This window comes from Gavialis gangeticus, unplaced genomic scaffold (assembly GCF_001723915.1).
Source record: "Gavialis gangeticus isolate Ggan-Ray unplaced genomic scaffold, GavGan_comp1, whole genome shotgun sequence".
Lineage (NCBI taxonomy): Eukaryota > Metazoa > Chordata > Crocodylia > Gavialidae > Gavialis > Gavialis gangeticus.
Window position 1 is genome coordinate 1,436,573 of NW_017728965.1, and position 12,455 is coordinate 1,449,027.

At 46.3% G+C, this 12,455-nt stretch overlaps 2 long non-coding RNA genes across 2 annotated transcripts in view; one reads left to right on the plus strand and one right to left on the minus strand.

Annotated features, from left to right (window-relative positions):
• LOC109288535 overlaps window positions 1-8,456 on the plus strand; it is a 13,833-nt gene extending 5,377 nt beyond the window's left edge. The window contains exon 3 of the long non-coding RNA XR_002095176.1: window positions 8,263-8,456. This is a non-coding gene — a long non-coding RNA (uncharacterized LOC109288535). The remainder of the gene's footprint in view (window positions 1-8,262) is intronic.
• A 268-nt stretch (window positions 8,457-8,724) lies between these two features.
• The window catches only part of LOC109288541, a 10,107-nt gene continuing 6,376 nt past the window's right edge, over window positions 8,725-12,455 (minus strand). The window contains exon 3 of the long non-coding RNA XR_002095181.1: window positions 8,725-8,736. This is a non-coding gene — a long non-coding RNA (uncharacterized LOC109288541). The remainder of the gene's footprint in view (window positions 8,737-12,455) is intronic.

Consider the following 12,455-nt stretch of genomic DNA (forward strand, 5'->3'; position numbering starts at 1 on the left):
GGGGGGGGGGGTTCCTATAAAGATGATAATTGTGCCACATAGAGGAGGGCTGGAAGGGACCTCAAGAGGTCATCTAGACCAACCCTGACTGGTGTTATCCCTATCCAAACCTTTGTATATAAATCCATTGTGTAACCTCTTGGCAGAGTCAATCCTGACACAACATAAGGTAAAACAGGGGAACCAAAAGTGGCCAATATTCTGCTGCTTGCCTGATGCTAATACATTTCAGTGATTAAATGACCATCAATAAACTAAGAATACCTTAGTGCTGGATTATTTAAATAGAATTTTATGAGCCATAACCTGCCATTATTTCTTATGCAGAACTCCTGCTGAGTTCATCAAGATTGCTGTGCAAAGAAGGATGGTATACTGGAGATGGCCTTCTGTTTTCATTTTGTTCACTTGTACTTGCTTCCTAACCTTTAATTATAAATAGAATTGTCTTGAAGAAAACCAACCCAGCAAAGCAATGCTTCTAAAATTAGGAAGCAGTTTACAGTTATCTAATTAAGAATTCCATGTGCCACATAAAGAAAACATTTAAGAAAGTATTATTGGGTTTATAGCATAACGCACACAATCCATATCAGTCTCTTTGGAAATTCTATTACGTCCTTGGTAAATTGCCTTGCTAAGATAATGTTTCCTCCCTAATAAAATTATGAAATAGAGACCATGTAAAAAAATGTTTTCTAATAATTCTACATATGGCCTGGAACTTTATTTCAGACAAGGACCAGATTCTGCCATGACATATCCTAAAGCTTGCAAAGAACAGCGTTTTCAATTATTCAGTTGGTCTAATAAAAGATATCACGTTTAACCAAAGAACCTTGTCTGCTCATGCACACAGAGGGCTTAATGCAACTGCAATTGAAGATACAGTTGCACTTTAAATCAGACCTCCAGTTCAACAAGGTGAGTGCATTTATGAACATAATATTTAATGTTTTTAGTACTTGACAGATTTTATAAAAATATTACTAAAGATCTGTTGGCCTGTGAGTTTCCTTCAAATATGTCTTTCACTCTGCTGCATATTTATCATGCCATCACCTCTGTTCTCTTCTGGCATAGGAATGAAGCAGCATCTCATCACTCTTATTAAAGTATAGATTTTCTCACAGCAAGCCAGCACAGGGAAATTGCTGTTCTGTTATTCTGCACTCCAGGTACTACATCACTGCCTTAAGGCTGCTTAGCTAATAATTCCACAATGCAATACTCAAACAAAATAATTTGTTCACTCCTGTGCAATATGTTTATTGGATTCTAATGTTCTCTGCCTCATTGTGAGACCTAATTACAGCAATATAAAAAACCTCCCAATATTTTACTGACTTTTAAAACTCATGAAGAACACTAACAATTATATTAGGTTTTTAGTTTATTTCCCATTAAAAATTATATATATAGTTTCCGCTAATTATTTCAATAGGTCAGTGAATCAAAAGATGCAATATGCCTCCATCAAACTGAAGGAGTGGTAATGAAAGACTGATGATTCTCATCACTCATGTGGCTCCTCTTGTCATTTGGCAGTGATGTAGACGTGGGATGAGGAAAGATAATAATAATAATAATAATGTCACAGCTTGGCATTAACAAGTTTCTTAAACAGAACCCTTGTTAAAGTTCTCAGATGATCAGATCAACTAGCATCAGCTTTCAGCAGATGGTCTTGTTATTAAGGCACTGAATTGGCACTCAATACATCTGGGTCAAGTTCCTGGACCTGTCAGACTGCCTGTGTGACCTTTGAAAAGTAACTGATTCTCTTTTGCTGAAATCCTCCATTAGTAAGGTAGGGTTAATTATACCATTTAAAACCCTACTCTGTTTAGACTGTAAAAGATCTTTGGGGCAGGGCCCATGTCCTACACATATGTATGTACAGCCTCTAATGCTGACTATGAGGCCCTGATTTTGATCAGTCTAAGAAACGTGTTTTCAGCCTTTTCCTCACTCCCATCAGCAGAGGCTTAGTACCATTTAAATGCCACTGAGGGAGCTCTGTAATGGCCTAAGTTACCAATGCCTAGGTATGTATGCACTGTATATTGTAATGTTGTGTGGAGATACCCAAGTGAGTTTTAACTTGTGTAGCTCAGAAATCAGTAGCAATATACATGTATAAGCATGAAGATCAGTGCAGGCTAATTGACCCTGTGTTTGGGAATAAGCATTTGAAGACGCAGGTCCAAAATTTGTCACCATTTAGTTTCAGGGATTAGGAAATCAAGAAGTGCCTTGTTTTTCCTCTAATGAAACAATTGGATTAATTTTAGATGATAATTTTTCCCTGCCCAGACCTCAATACCTAGGGGAGGAAAAAAACTCCGAGATGGAATTTACTTTTAAGATCTTATTATCATTTCCAATTACTAACAAAACTACTTAGTAGTCAATAAGGTGATTTAAAACCCCCTTTAAATTAGCAGCAGGAAGTTTTTAAAGCAACATGAAAGGAAGACAAGGAAAATGAATTTGGGGTGCCCATATGTAATAGGTCTATGTCCCAGGGTGTGGCATAATCTTCAAACACTGCTTTGAAGGTGCGGAGGGATATTTCATAAAAGAATGGCTTGGTTTCCCTATAGTGAGAATTAATCTAAAAACAATAAAACATTTCATTTTTGTTTGAATGAATTGTTTGCAGTTGCCCCTGAACTTTCCTCGCATCCCTACCATTTCTCCCTTAAGCTCAGAGGTAGCACAAGCCTCACTGTGTGCTTTATCTTCTCTAGGAAGGCGTTGAATCTAATCAAATTGGGCACCTGCAAGTCTGTGCATGACAAACATACATGCTCCTGTTCACTTCAGCCCCTGCTCATCTTTCAGCTCTCACCACTCATTACTCCTTTTTATTGCCTCCTGTTCAGCTGTGCCTCTTTCACTACTTTCTCTTATTCCCATCTTTTCCCCACACAACTTACTGTACCAAAATCTCTACCCAAATTGGTCAACCAGTCTGCTCTGCTTCACACTTTAGAGCTGCATATAGTACTTCGCCGGCAACAGGTGCAAAGTGTATCTGAAAAGAATAATCTAGATTTACTTCACAATATGGATTCTGTCCCCTTTAATACCCACATGACTCCATGAACTTAAAATTATTTGTGATACTGGTGTAACAGGACAGAATTCAGTTCTTTTTTGTATAGACAAGTTGGTTCTTTGAATGCAAGGTCACTGTCTTCTCTGTTCTGAGCAATTTAAGCCTTCCATGGGCTTGCAACACAAATAGAAGAGCAGAGTTACAGAAGATATAAGAGTTTCTTAGTGAATAGAAAAGTTTTGAGAATGGCATCCTCATGAAAATTACAGAGACATCTCCCACTAGCATGCAAAAGTGAAGTGCTCCTATGACAAATTCTTCAGCAAATGGGGGAACTCATCATCAGTCTCTTGCCTATTCCTATTAAGAGCAGTAGTTCAGTAGATGCTGAGAGCCATACCATTCCCCTCCTACCTATCTATAAGGGGAAAGACCAAGAATATTTTAAAAAATTTCTTCTGCCTAGAACAAAGTATTCTGCTCTTCTGAAAGCAAAGCAAACATGTACCTAAAACAATCAGGACAGAAGGGGCTGAGCATATTTTCCAAAGCCTTTTATGTATCATCCACCATGGGAAAAGCTCTGTCGCTACTCAAACTGGCAAAACTTTGAGGAGTCAGCTTCACTAAATTATAAGGCAGAGTATATGTCTGCTTTGAATGTGCATGATTATGTTCCACTGATTCTGAGCGAGAAGCTCTCACTGCTATTGACAGCTATGACTCACTGGCAGAGGTGGAGAAGGCAGGGGAAGCAGTGCAATTATGACTGTCGCTTAGAAAAGCTTTCTCTATCACAACAGTCCTAGTGACTCAATAGGTTACACTACACCTTCTCCCTTAATTATATTTGGGAGAAAGTGTAGTGTAGGTCTGGCAAAGTTTTTCTATGATGTTTCCCTGTTAGCAAGTGGGAAAGGGGTAAATAGGCTCTGCTGATTCACAGAGGTGTGTGGATCTCAGCATTACAAGACAGAGATCTTTGCGGGAAACAGGATGTGGGATATGAGTAATTCAGGAGGAAGCCCAGAAAGCACTTGAGGATAAAGTTGGACCAGATGCTTGTAACTTATTAATTTGTTAAAGCCCAATCTCAAGGATGGGCAATTATCTGACTAGAGGTGGGGTGCAGATTTTATTTTAGAATAGATTGAGGAAGGCATGTGTCCCACAGGGACCACCTGGTGTTTCATACTACTGAGGAATCAAATGATAGTAGCAGAAATGTTCCAGAGACTGGAAAGCCCGCAAGCAAAACACAAGCTGATTCTGCATGTAAACTCACACTTGGGGAGAATGATTATGATGGTCTCCTTCTGTTTTTATTATATGCTGTAATAGAGAAGACCATATTTTTTTCTGAGTTGTGTGCTAATGGTTACTTTCTCTCTGAAACAGTTGGATGGGGCTCTTGCTCCTTTGTCAATTTTGAAAACTGTTAGATGAGCTACTATTGTCTCCTGAATGGAGAGAGAAATGGAGGCTCTTCATGAAATTTTCCAAACCCATGGAAGTTAATGGGGGGTCTTTAGGATATATAACGTGGATGAACTTATCAGAGTTCCTGGCTTCTTTTCCAGTTCTAGGACCAACAATCAACATAGCTTCTCTTCTCTTTATAGCTCAGCCACTGAAGCAAACAATTCATTACTGTTCTTTTCATACTTACTAGAGTGTCTCAACCTCCTTCCCTTTAGACAGCATCTTACCTTTATCAGGGCTGTTTCTTTCATTTCCATGTGCCACAAGTAATTGCTTCACCTCATAGGAGAAGTCCAGGAATGGAATCACATTTGGTGCATGTTGGGCATTTTTGGAGTAATTGCATATGCAAAATAGCTTATTTAGAATCTGTACTAAAATAAGTAAGCAAGAAGATTGGTATAACTTCAAAGCAGATCCTAAGAGAAGCTCATGAAACAGAAATTCCTCTTTGGCAGACAAAGGCATCTCAATACCTCGGCAAGATGCACTGTGCTATGACCCTTCACATAAACATTGGCCAGGAGATTAAGACTTGACTAGTGATTTTGGGTGCCCAAGTTGAGATTTTCAAAGAGTCCCCGTTTTCAGAAAGTGTTGAAAACCTTGAAAATCTGCATATCACAGCTCTTCAAGGTGCTTTACAGCAATCACTCAAAATCACAGGGCAGTGTTGAGAGCTTTGCCCTTGCCCACACTGTGAAGATCAAGAAATGAACTTCATCGAGAGCAAAAATGACAGACATAATAGCATAGGTAGCAGAGTGGCATTTTAACCATGGCTCAGTGTTGGAATAAATGCAGAAACAACATGAACACTGATCCCCTTTCAAGTCTACAGCTTACACTGTTGCTGTGCCCAGTGGGGCTGCATTTGTGGGCAGGACGACGAGGGGCATATTCTGTTTTGGCTTGTGCTTAATGCTCAACAGTTAGGCTGATGTGAACGAGCCAGAAGGAAGAGCAGATTTCTATCTTACACACTATGTTAATCGGAGATGCTTCTGAGGGAGTTCATAAACTGGGATTGCTTAATTTAAGTTCTTAAGGTGAATTAAGAACTTAGAAGTATTATATGAAACATAGAGATTTCAGTTGTTCAGGTATGAAACAACTGAACTAAAAACAAACATCAAGAAGCTCACAAGTTTACTGAGCATTTTATTTTTATTGGGACCATTTATTTTTAGACAAGGAACACCTGAACTTCAACAGATTATACAAAAGCATCACAAAGTAACCCTAAATCCACATTTTTCTGTGATTAAAATGAAACACTGCTAGATATATATCTATATATTAGTGGCGTTTCATTCTAATCACAGAAAAATGTGGATTCGGGGTTACTTTTTTTAAACTGAAAATTGGGAATTTTTTTAAATTAGAAAAAAACCAGGATGCCTGATGAGCAGTACCACCCCCCCACCCCCTCAGAAGTTACCCATGTATGACAGCAGAAGGAGGTAAGACCTGTTTGTAATGAGGTCCCAGGCATCCAAACCTTTCATGACTTGCTTATCACATGGTCAACAGCTTGGGGATGCAATTTGAAGAGAGAACAAGACATTGTGTCCAAAGTCCCGGAGAAAAACCTGCAAGGACCTGAATGCCAGCTGACAGGTGCCTCAGGCAGTCACGATCAGGGGTCAAAGCTGCCCTGTGTCTGGAGGACAAAAGGGCTGCAAATTCAGCCTCCTGTCATGGAGCCAACAGAGCTCAAAAGGCTAAACGAGGCTTCATCTCCCAAGGCCACGGTGGGGCACAGCCCTGTATACAGGCTGCAGAGGGAGGCCTTCTCAATAGTGCCAAGGGCAGCAGAACAGAGGAGCAGAGACCTGGACCCCAGTTACAGAAAGTCACTAAGCCCAGGGTTTCCATCGTGCTCGGTATCCTCCAGAAGCCTGCAACCTTCCCTATTATCATCTCTGGCCAACCTCACCACGTGGAAAAACATCCAGACATTCAAGGGGACCAGGACCCCACTTACGGGCTGCAGGCCGCAGGGTGGGGTGGATGCAGAAGAACAGCTGGCCAAGTGTCACATCACTCGCTTCCAGGGACTCGGGTATGGAATAGATAATATAGTCTTCCCACAAGAGGGATGGTAGTAGCACATCATGTGAGCTAACAAGTAGCCAAAATAACATGCTAGCCACCCAAAAAGAGGAGGCCTATGACCTGTACCCTCAGATACAGGGAGGTTGCATGCCCTAAAATATTAGTGGGAGGACGAGGGGGTCCTAATGCTCCTCTAGACCAGCAGGCACGGAAATTTATACTAGTGCTTAACCCCCTAGGTGAGGAGGTGGGAGGATAAAGCTACAAGGGCACAGCAAGCCCCTTTTTTGGCACTGGGAAGACAAAGTATGCTGTAGTGATTTATAGTTTCATAGTTTTATTTTAAGAACAAAAAAGAAAATAACAAATGCTTTCATTCCCAGGCATTCCTCTCTCTCACTATACTCATGCTGACAAGAGAAAAAGAGTGTTCCCAGGTCAGAAAAGAGCTCAGTGCAGCAAACTGCTTGACCTCCAGCCTCACACTGGAAAATCCTCCTCCACTTCCAGAGGGCAAGAAGGTGGAGACCGGCACCCTCCTTACAGCGTATGGTCCAACCGACTAGCCTCCTCCTGAGGTTCTGGTTGAATTTCTCCCCCCACCTTTTTGTTTTTTGGTCACTCCATCCACGGCCCCACCAAGTCCTGGGACCTCCTGGTCAACCTCCTCCTGGCCCTGGCCAACTGGACCCTGTACTCGACCAGGAAGGTGCCCAGAGACTATGGTGCAGCTTTCCTCTCATTTGTCTGTGCACATTTCTGGGCAGAGCACCAGTGGGCAGCATCCATTGGCTCCTTGGATGCTTTTGAGGACCGGTGGGAGCGGCCCAGGAGGCTTTGCTTGGTGTCCCCCTCCGGAGCACTTACTTTCACTTTTTGACACTTTGACCTCCATGTCACTCCTATCCTGTTTTTTTTCTTAGTTGTCCCACAAAATAAGTTGATCCATTCATCCATTAGCTCCCACATAGTGGGGGCTATTAGTTTACCGGGTGGGCCTTAGAGCATGCAGCAATTTAGGGCTCTAAGTAATGGAGAAACAGACAGGCCAGCCAAAGGAAAGAGCTGTCACCAAAGGCACATTGGGACCTGGACCAATGTACAGGGTGGTCCATTCCTCTGCAGAATCTAACCTTGACCAAGAAGAGGCACAGGACTCACACCCTCATTACAGGGTGGCCAAGAGGTCCAGACGTGCTGTGCCAGGCATAAATGCAGGAAGGACAGGTGCTGGGATGCAGGGAATGGAGAGGAGGCCAGAGGCTGTAACCCACGTTACAGGAAAGTCACAAAGCTCTGGATTCTGAAGAGTTTGCTGTCACCCCACAAGACTCGGCTGCTGTCTGCAAGGCCGCCCTGGTGCACAATGCTGCAGACTGCTCAGTCCCTCTCAGACCAGCAGAAGAAGGCTACACCCATCCCACAAACAGGCTCCTCTCTGACTGGCTGGCTTGGCAGTGGACTTGGCCTCCTGATTATGGGACATCCAGTGCTACTCACATTCAACTCACCTGTTGTTCTCACGTGGCTGGAGGTAGCATGCACCCCGCTTCCAGGAGGCTGCGCTGTCAGCACCCACTTCTGGCAGCTGGCTTGGACCCCAATTACAGGGCGGCTGTTGAAGACCACCAATCAGATGGATGGCCGTTAGATACAAGGTGGCGCTGACACACACCTTGCTTACAGGGTTGTCTAGCTTCTACCCAACTGCAGCAGAAGCACAACAGCATCAAGGGCAGAGACCTGTGTCTGGGTTACAGGGAGCTCGCCAAAGGCTCACACAGCCAAAATCTGGCTAAGACATGATAGAGACCTAAAGGGAGGGAGGTTGCTCTGTCCAGAGTCCCTTGCCTTCACATAGTTTCTCTGGCTGGCTTTCCTCCTGCCTCGCCCCTTCTCCGCTGCTTCTCCGGGGCTTCTCCAGGGTCTTCCTCTGCCAGGCATTGAAGTTCAGGGTCATCATGTTGTACTTGCTGGAACTGGGTGGGACAGGTCACCCAATTCAGACATAGACCTAGAACGGTCTCAGTTGGGGCTATGGGCAGCATCTCTCCGACACATCCTTCACCACTACGTACTTTCTTCTGCTCCTCTTCAGTGGTTCTCACCCTCTACAGGACTCTATATATTGGCTCCCATTCCCTTCTGATAATCATTTTGCAGGAGAGTGTTGGGGCTAACCCCACCTTAAGCTCCTCCTGGTATTCCATTACCCGGAGGGGCACATAGCAGCCTTCAAAATGCATTTCCCCTCCCAGGATACATGTCATCGTGATTGGCTCAGCCCGACGGATCCCTCATGTTGGAGCCAAGTCAGCTGTTAGGAGCAACTGTGAACACCCTGCGTCTAGAGAGGCTCTTACTGACCGCTCTCCAATCCAGGCCACGACAACCAGTGCTCCCAACCCTTGACCTGAACCCTGTCTGTGAAGCTGCAGCCCGCGGGTTTGCCACGCTCCTCTTCCTGATGCCTTTCCCTAAATGAAGGAACGGGGTTGATGGGCTTATTTAAGGTACCGAAGCCTTGAGGACATTCTTTAGCCATATGTCCTGTCTTCCCACAGTGGTAACATACACCACCTCGTAGTATGACCTTTGGTGGGCCCGGTTTCCATTCTTCTTCACGTGGGGTATTCATAGTAGGAGGCCTAAGACCTCGGCTGTGGCCCCCATCACCTTCAGATACTGTATGGGTCTCCGCAATTCTGAGGGTTTCCTCACAGCCACGAGGCTGGTGTCGGTGTACCCACCTCTGTGTATCCTCCTCTAGATCCCACATGAATTGCTCTAACACTTTTTGATCCAAGACCCCATCTCTATCATGATGGTTAAGAGGGAGCCACTTCTTTAACCTATCTCTGAGTACTTGCATAAGGATACGGGGCTGCCTCTCTTCACACGTTTCCCGGGCCTGGAATACTAACCTATGATTTTTCTGGTGTTATCTTGAGACGGTACAAGACCTTGACAGTCTTGTAGTTGCATGTGTCTTCTCTAGGCAATGACTGGTATGTTGCCTGAGCCTTATCAACTACTAATGCTCCCAATTGATGAGCCCACTGGGAGCGATCCAAGCCCACCTGTATGGCTGTTCGCTTAAATGATTCTATGCAGGCTTCTGCATCATCTTCCTTAGTCATCCGTGGCATTTTGAATAAGGAAGAATTTCTCTGCAGCCATTCCTGCTGCAAGGCACCTTGCCGTTGCTGCAGGTCTTGAACCTGACCAATGGCTTGCAAGGCCTGCCCCAACATTTGTGTGTGTGAGATCCCTGTAGGATCCATGCTGATCTATCCTAGGTTGGATCGCTGATCCTCCCATTCCCAGCCAATGCACCACTGTAACGCTCCCGATTATCTGAGGGCAAGTTCTTCTTGAGTCCCCACCAAGTTAGGCCTTCTCTCAACTCACCTGCCATGACTTTGATGATACACAATTTGATAGGAGGGGTTCAGTATTGTTCAATACAGGGGCCCCACTTGGGGTTACTCATGGATCCGAGAGTGTCTGATGAAGGGGGCTCCACCTCCCCCACATCCCCAGCCACACACCAGCTGTTGGTGTCAAGACAATGGACTGATATGGGATCCTGGCTTGATCCATGTTTTGAGCTAAGAGGCAATTCCAAAGGCACTTCCTAGCTTTGTCCGGATTGCTCTGTGGCTCCCTTGCTGACAAGGGGTTAACTCTGAGCTTAAGCCCAGACCTTAGAGCTCTGCTGGTCCCAGGCAGCCTTCTCTCAAAAAAGGAAAAAAAAAAAAGCTGAAAAAGAAAGAAACAAAGAGGAACCTAATTCCTATGTTCGTTGTCTCTATTCTGGCTGATGACCATCTCAGCCTGCCAGCAACACTGCCAGCTCACTCAAGCTGCTGGGTTTCGTTTAGTAAATGAGGCTTCACTCCCTAGCCTTGGGAACACAAAGCCTATACTGCTCAGTATATATTGAGCCCTCAGGCTCCACTCTGCCTTGGTGTCCCATGTCTGCCACAGCCTCTGCCATAACTGGCGCAGAGGCAGGCTCTCCACCCTCCTCCCTGGCACTCTGGGTGTCTTTTCAATCTCTCGTGGTGGCACCAGGGGCTGATGTCATCAGCCCAGTGCTGCCCAGCTTGATTGACAGGTGGCTTTTAAACTTCAGCGGTGGTGCCACGTGTCATCACTGCCCTGCCACCTCCTAGGCAAAAGATCCCTAGTACCAAGGAGGTAGCTGGCCCAGTGTGAGTGTTATGTTTTATTGGGAGCTTGTTCAGCCCATGCAGGGTTTTGGGTCTTGCTCATGGGGTCTTTCAGACCCCTTTCGTTACAGCGGGATTTGCGGCTGAAGCCTCAGGTGGCCAGTCCAACCGCACAGCAAAGTCGAGCGACATCTGCCATTAATCAGCAGGGATTCAGCATCTTGGGTGATCAGCCATTAGGCATTCAGCATGCAGTGATTCCAAGAGAGCCACTGCAGAAATGAAAGAGGGCAGCAGGTGGGGGCAACTTGGATGTGAAATGACAGGAGAGAGGAAAAACTGTGCAGTGAGGAAGGATGAGCTTGGAGGTGAAAGATATCAGGCACCAAGGAGGTGGCTGGCTCATCAAATTTATTTGTCTCTTAAATAGCAGGTCAGCTCACACCTGCTTTTCTGTCATCTTCTCTGCTTCTCCCTCCGGCGGCCACGTAGCTTGACCCCCGAAGGGGACTCGTTTTGTGGGATTTGCAGCTGAAACCTCAGCTCTAACTGGGAGGCAAAAGATCCCTAATACCAAGGAGGTAGCTGGCCTGTCAATTCCATTAGGCTTGTGCTTCCCAGTGGCCTTGAGAGGACGCAGGGCCCTTGAAATGGCTATCAGTGCTTGACCTCCCATAGAGCTAGGCAGCACCACTCCACAGCTCGGGCTTCTGTGTGTGAAAGACTGTCAGTGCTTGATATCTTCACAAGCAGGGCAGCACTATACGGCAGCTTGGCAAGATAATCCTGAGAGCAGACAGCGGAGGCCTTAATGTACTTCACCTGCTGCAGGCCCAAATGGGGCCTTAAGGGAGGACTGCAGATGGAGGCTCATGGGCCTTGCCCGCTGCCGACCCAAGGGAATGGAGCAGACTTCCAGCCCCGACTGCTGATCACCGGTGCTTGACAGACTACGAACCAAGCGGCACCTACCATGGTTCAGGATGTCACTCGCTTCAGCCTAACTCAGTAATTGGCCAGAAGAGGGGCTGCAGAGACTGAGGAGGCTCCACGGCTCAACCTCACCTTGTCCGCACGAGCCGGCTGGGGCTTGATGGTCACTCTCTGCCGGGCAGCCCCAAACCTGCTAGGGTTTGCTACAGATTGCACCCACGGTAGTTACTCCTAGTGACTCCCACCAACAAAAAGCAGGTAGTGGGAGCCCAGGCCCGCGGTGAGCACAGCTTACTTTGCCTTTCCTGCGCCTCCTCATGAGGGCAGCTGCTCTTCCGTGCAGCAGCCCTACCGTGGGCACAAATAGGCTTCTGTCCTCCGCCTTCCCCGGGACACCTGAAAAAGAAGTAAAAATCCCGTGGGCGAACAGAAAAAAGCCTGCGCTCAGCACTGCGCAGCCTGAGCTTTGGCTGTTTGGTGGGGAAAGCCGAGCGGTTTTGCTGGGGGCCTTCCTGCTGAAGCCCACATTGATGAGCTCATCACAGCACCGACTGTCCGCCCTCACCTGCCCCGGCTCCGTCCCGCCTCAGGCGACGCTCCTGCTCCCGCCTCCAAGCAACTCGGGGCGGCCAGCCCGGCCCGGCCCGGCCCAGTCCCCTCCGCGCGGGGCCCTCGCAGCGCCGCTGCCGCGGTTGAGGCTGGGGCGGTTTGGCGGACATGAGCTCGAGGCCGGGCCTGGCGGG